This window comes from Impatiens glandulifera, chromosome 5, assembly GCF_907164915.1.
Source record: "Impatiens glandulifera chromosome 5, dImpGla2.1, whole genome shotgun sequence".
NCBI classification, from domain to species: domain Eukaryota; kingdom Viridiplantae; phylum Streptophyta; class Magnoliopsida; order Ericales; family Balsaminaceae; genus Impatiens; species Impatiens glandulifera.
In genome coordinates, this window is record NC_061866.1 from 6402501 (window position 1) to 6408940 (window position 6440).

Here is a 6440-nt window from a genome sequence, read left to right on the forward strand (position 1 = left end):
AATTGTTAAACATGTCAAAAATGTGATAAATGTGCCAATATGTGTCAAACGTGCCAAAACGTGTTAAACGTGCTCAAAACTTGTTAAACGTGTAAATACGTGTTAAACATGTCAAAAACGTGTTAAACGTGTGAAAAACGTATTAAACGTATTAAACATGTCAAAAACGTATTAAACGTGTCAAAAACGTGTTAAACATGTCAAAAACATGTTAAACGTCTGAAAAATGTATTCAACGTGTTAAACATGTCACAACGTGTTAAACGTGCCAAAAACTTGTTTAACATCCAAATTGTGTTAAACGTGCCAAAAACGTTTTAAATATACCAATAACGTGTTAAGCGTGCAAAAAAAATGTTAAAAGTGCTAAAAACGTGTGAAATGAATTAAAACGAGTTACATACTTGTTAAAACTAAAAACGTATTAAGCGAGTCAAAACAGGTCAAACGAATCAAATATTAGTTAAAAAATTAAAAACGTGTTGAATAAGTCAAAAACATATTAAATTAGATAAAACAAATAAAATAATTGTTAAACGGATCAAAATGTGTTAACCGGAACAAAAACGTGTTAAATATTAAATGAGTGAAAAACGTAATAAATGTGTTACAAACTAAAATTTAGTTTGGGTTACTCATACCAAACCCATATTATTCATTAATATGGGTTGAATAATGGGTTGACAAAATTTAATTTTGGTTGAAAATGAGTTAGGTAATATGTGTTGGGTTTACCCATTTGCACACCTTAACTTTCGAGAAACTTGATATTGTTAATTATTATTGACATAATTGTATTTAAGTAGAATAGTGTTCGTCTTGAAAATAGATTCTTAACTGCATTAAATTGTATATACATAATGTAGATGAAATTAAAATTAAGAAAGTTATATAAGTAATTTAGGAAGTTTATATATATATATTCCTAAACTAAAAAAAGGAATATATGTATACATCTAAACTTCCTAAATCACCTATACAACTTCTCTACACTATTTATATATATATATATACAATCTAATGCAATTCAATGCAATTAAGAATCTATTTTCAAGACGAATACCATTCTACTTAAATACAATTATGTCGACAATCACTAACGATATCAAGTTTCCCGAAGGCTTAAGAGTTCTCGTCGTGGATGACAATGTCGATTGCTTGAAACTACTGTGCATGGATCTTCATGAATGCAAATATAAAGGTATTTTTTAATTTCAATGCACCAATGTTATTTAACAATTACATATTATCATTGTTACGCAATCTTTCAATATTGATTGTTGTGATAACATATAAATCTTGGTTTGCCCAACCACAATTATAAATTTTAACTAAAAACATCTCTTTTAAAATTATGATTAGATTGTAAAAAAAAAATTGCTTTCTATATAAGTCATGTTGGTTAAACTCAAACAAAATTATGATTAGATAGAACAAAACAATTATATATGTTAAATTATTTTCTATATTAATTTAATTATTATTAATATATTTTTTTTTGAAATGTAGTTACTGCAACTACCGAAACAACTGAAGCTCTTGAATTATTGAGGAAGAACAAAGATGAATATGACATTTTCATTACTCAAACCAAACATATGGTTGATTTTGAGTTCTTGAAGATCATAACACTTGAAATTGTAATTCCGGTCATAAGTAAGTCACTAAATTTTTGTTCTATTTTTTTCTTCATGTATGCTAGATCATGTCAAAATTGATCTATTATATTTTCTTTGCTTATAGTTATATCTGAAAACGACAACAAAGATATGGTGTTAAAAGGTGTGATAAATGGAGCTCGAGACTACCTTGTAAAGCCTGTTCGCATAGAGGTTCTTAGAAACATTTGGCAACATGTTCTCAGGAAGAAATTGTTCGATACACCAATATCAACGACTTCCATGAAACCTAAGACTCCCATGATAAGAGAAAGGGAAAACAAAGTTGAAGAGAAAGAGTGCGCTCCAAAGAAACCTAGGGTCTCCTGGTCGAAACCTCTACAAGACAAATTTGCTGATGTTGTTGATAAACTCGGATCAAGTAATACATTCTTCAATCACCTACACAAATATATTACATGTTACAAATCAAATTTGTAATTGTTATTTTTTAAATTTTGTAGAAGCTGTTCCGAATAAAATATTGGAAATGATGAATGAACCTCAACTTAATCGCGGTCACATTGCTAGTCATTTACAGGTAACTAATTTAAACAATGTTACAAAATATTCATATTTTAAACATTCGGTTTGTTCTTTCATGATGAACAGAATTACAAAAATGGATTAAAGAAAGGAAAGATTTCAACTACGAGGACCATGGCATCTCCCATATCTACAAATATTCAACAACCAATGGCATCTACTTCTGTTATGACACCAAATACTTTTATGTGTAATAGGTTCAACACGACAAACGTTCTTTCCATTCCAAATAATGTAGTATTTTGTACCGATCCGACCCGTAATCAATTTATTGGACTTCAACCATATCTAGCTCCTCCAAAATCTTTTGGTGTTGCTGATATTCCTTTTCAACCACCTTCAACCAATGACCAAAACTCAATTGTAGTAATGTCACCGCCTGTATCAAATTTAGGTAACTTATTTAATTATTTCTTTTAATTATTAATAAAAATTATAATGTAGAGAAATAACACAATAAGTTATAGAAAAATATCTAACCACTTTTAAAATTTATAGGTCAAACTAAAGATAATGGGACACAAATGGATTTGCCAACAACGATGGTTGAGAATCCATTACATATGGAAAGCCGTATTTATGATGAAAATCAATGGACCAAAAGTGCTCATATGAGGTACATACAAGAAGAGCTGGAGAAGAACATCGATGATAACTCTTTCGATGAGGATCTTATTAGTTTCATGATGAAAGAGGTAAGTAACCATTTTAAATTTGTACCACAAAATAATTTATATTGAAGATCATCTAAAGTTGAGAATTTATGTTTATTTTCAGTTAAGCGAACCAGACTACCTAATTTTGTGAGAAGGAAGGAAGATATCATGTCATTGCTCTTAGTCATGTGCGAACCAGACTATCTAATTTTGTGAGAAGGAAGGAAGATATCATGTCATTGGTCTTAGTCATGTTTATTATCCAACGTTAGAAAAATATTAAAGATAACATTGTATTTTCTTTCATATTTGAATATTTGAAGTTTAGAAGAATTGCTTTGATGGTGTTATAAATTCATAACTGTATTTCTTATCTTCATGTCATCTTATCATTTAAGAATGAAAAGAACTACAATCACCTATGTCAAGAACTCACCTTTGTCAAAAACCCATGGCCAAACACTCTTTTGGGAGGCTTAGTCCATCTCACATTAACATTGTTGGCAAGTTGACATTATTAAAACGCAATATATCCTACAAATAAATATCGAGAAAATATTGTTAAAATAAACTGTTCTCAAAAAATAAAATTTCATTTCTCACGTCTTCCCTCACAATTAAGTTTCAAATAAATAAAAAAAATTAATTAAAGGTTAAAAACAAGATTTAGAGTATTTGGCACAAAATAAATAATGTCCTTGGGAAGGACTCCAAAACAGAAAAAATACCAACTAGACAAAATCATAAATTTAAGCATTAATATCATTATATAATCAGTGTTCTAAATGGCGGTCGAGGCGGCCGCCTAGGCGGTGCCTAGGCGGTAGGCGGTCCAACACCGCTCCGCCTATACATGAGGCGGTCAGATTATTTAATTATTTATTATTTTTAATTAATTAATTACTAAGATTAATATATGTATATATATTTAATAAAAAAATTCTTTATCACCCACTATTTATTTAAATTTTGAAATGACTCTTTACATTCCAATTCATTTATCTTATTCTTTTCTGTTTCTTATCTCATTCACATCACCTCCTTGATCATCTACATCTTCTTAGATCATCTAATCATCTATCTCTTCTCCAGCTCGCCTACATACTTATTTTTGTTAAATGTTACTATATTAGAGAATATTAATTTGACTTTTTAGTAAAATGATAATTATAGAACATTTTTATTATATTTATATTCAACCGCCTAGGCACCGCTTAGGCACCGCCTAGGCACCCGAGGCAGTAGGCAGTCGCTTACCGCTCCGCCTACCGCCGTTTAGAACACTGTATATAATTCATATGTAGTGAAGCAGGCCAACCTGAAGGCCAACCTGAAGTAACGACAACTTCTAAATTGGATTGCCCATCCTGCAAGAGTGTAAAAATATAACTGTTTATATTTGATGTTGAATGGTGAGAAAAGTAGTTAAAATTGAAAATTATTTGTGAGGTAAATGATAATCCAAACATCAAAAATATTAATCTAAAAAAAATGTGATAAAAATTAAGAGGAAGAAATAAATGCAACTTGACCAAAAGAGACTAAGGAAGTGACTATACCCCAAGTTAAGCATCAAACCAAACATAAATGGTTTGTTTGTTGTCATTGGGGAACTCTGATATCCCAATCTACTGATGTTCAAGAAATAGAAAAATTCGGCAGGCCACTTTTGATCCAACTTTGTAAGTACAAAAGTTAAAATAACGATCTCATCCGCAATTCTTCTTTGTTCTCTTCTAGAAATCTTCATAATCACACCTCATTGAAACAATAAGGTGGTTACACAAACTCTAGATTCTCTACTAGAGTCTTTTCCAACTTCTAAGTAATTGTCCTATTTAGTGAAACACTTAACTTGAAGTGCACAGGGCATATTTTAAAATTACTAATTGATTAAACAACCCATCCATCAAGTTGTATTAATTTAATAAAAAAGTTGCAAAACCTCTAAAATTAACAAAGGAAATGTACCCGTTAAATAAAATTATTGTAAAATGTTGCCACGGGAATATAAATAGTGTACAATCTTTTCAAGCTTCTTATTTGTTCTGCGTATGAATTTATCATAAGATATATCAAACTGGAAAGAAATAATAATCAAACATTGCATTGAACATTAAGAACATTAAGAGAAATTGTGCAGGCAGGATCATTGTGCAGGCAATATAACACACTTCAGGATCATTGTGCAGGCAATATAACACACTTCAGGATCATTGTGCAGGCAAACCAACATTCTTTACAATTTATTGATTTGAAAGGGAAAAGGGTTTCAATTTGTATGATGAATCGACCCTCTCAAATTTGCAAAATAATTATGCTTTTTAGGTGCTACTTCTCAAGAACTAGTGAGATTAAAAGTTGAAGAAGAAAAGAATCATCTTAGGAATATGTGGTTGAGCTAAGGGATGGAGAAATAGAGGGAAATGAACAAAGAAAGAGTATAGAAGTAACCAATCAGAGGATGGAGAAGAAGAAGCTCGTGAGGAAGATGCAACCGATGTTAGTCGAACCTTCATTCCTAATACTATATAACAACAAAGTTAAGACTATCATAAAACACAAATTATAAGTGGGTATAGTTGTACTACAGGAGTTTCTATAGCATAGTTGTCATTCACAAGGATAAAAAAAATTGAACGTTGCGCAATCTATGGTTATATTTAGATAATGCACATAAGAATCAACACATTTCACTCAAATGAAAAATTTTACTCATCATAAGGCTAAGTAATCCCCTATTGTTTCTCAAATTCTTCTCCATGTGAATCTATAGAAATAATTTCTACTCTTCTCTGTTCTCTGTTCTCCATGTGAATATCAAGAAGACAGAGAGTAAGAACCTGAAATTAAGGGAAATCAGAATCACAAGCGACGCAGGACAAGGATTAACGAGGATTCAAAAACTACTTCTCTCTACTATATATCGCTTTTTCATATCATATGAACAATAATGATGAGTAGAACATCAAACCCTAAAAGCTTGAAAACAAATTATATAACAGAGTAAGAGACATAAGAGAGGATAATTAGGAATTGGAGAGCATTGAACTTACACACGAATCACATATAGAGTGGTGATTTACTTGAGTCACGAACAACTAGCTTCTTTTGGCTTGCTAGAGCCGTATTCAACCGATTCTTGCGAGTTGTCAAACCCAATCAATCAATCAATCGTCACTTCAAAAATAAAACCCGAAATCAATAGTCTCTTTTTGCTATAGCCGTATCTTCTCTCTACTATCTCTTTTTATTTTGATTGATTCTTCATGGAAACGACAAATTTTGCTCCTCTTCATAGAAAGAGTTTTTCTGTTCGATTTCAGCCAGAATCGAAATAAGAAGAAATTGTATTCAAAACGACACTGTTTTAGATTTGTTTGATTTTTAACCTGCAAAATTATAAATACATTAATTTTGAACTATTAATTATAATTAAATTATTGTAATTAATCATATGTTAAATTTCTCGGTCCTCAAGAACATAAAAATTTCAGGCTTGGATTCTTCTATTTAAGGGATTGAGTAGTTTCGCAAAACTCCAATAAACATTTAGAACATCATCCCAATGTATCAATCG

At 30.6% G+C, this 6440-nt stretch overlaps 1 long non-coding RNA gene across 2 annotated transcripts; it reads right to left on the bottom strand.

The window, feature by feature from the left end:
* Window positions 1–2069: 2069 nt before the first annotated feature.
* LOC124940219 lies at window positions 2070–6151 on the bottom strand. Of its 2 annotated transcripts, none has more exons than XR_007099449.1 (4): window positions 5917–6151; window positions 4191–4227; window positions 3280–3394; window positions 2070–2583 (listed from the first exon to the last, which is right to left on the bottom strand). It is a non-coding gene; the product is annotated as an uncharacterized LOC124940219 (long non-coding RNA). The 2 variants fall into 2 exon arrangements; XR_007099448.1 differs by having other exon boundaries at window positions 2072–2583; window positions 3297–3394.
* Window positions 6152–6440: the final 289 nt, after the last annotated feature.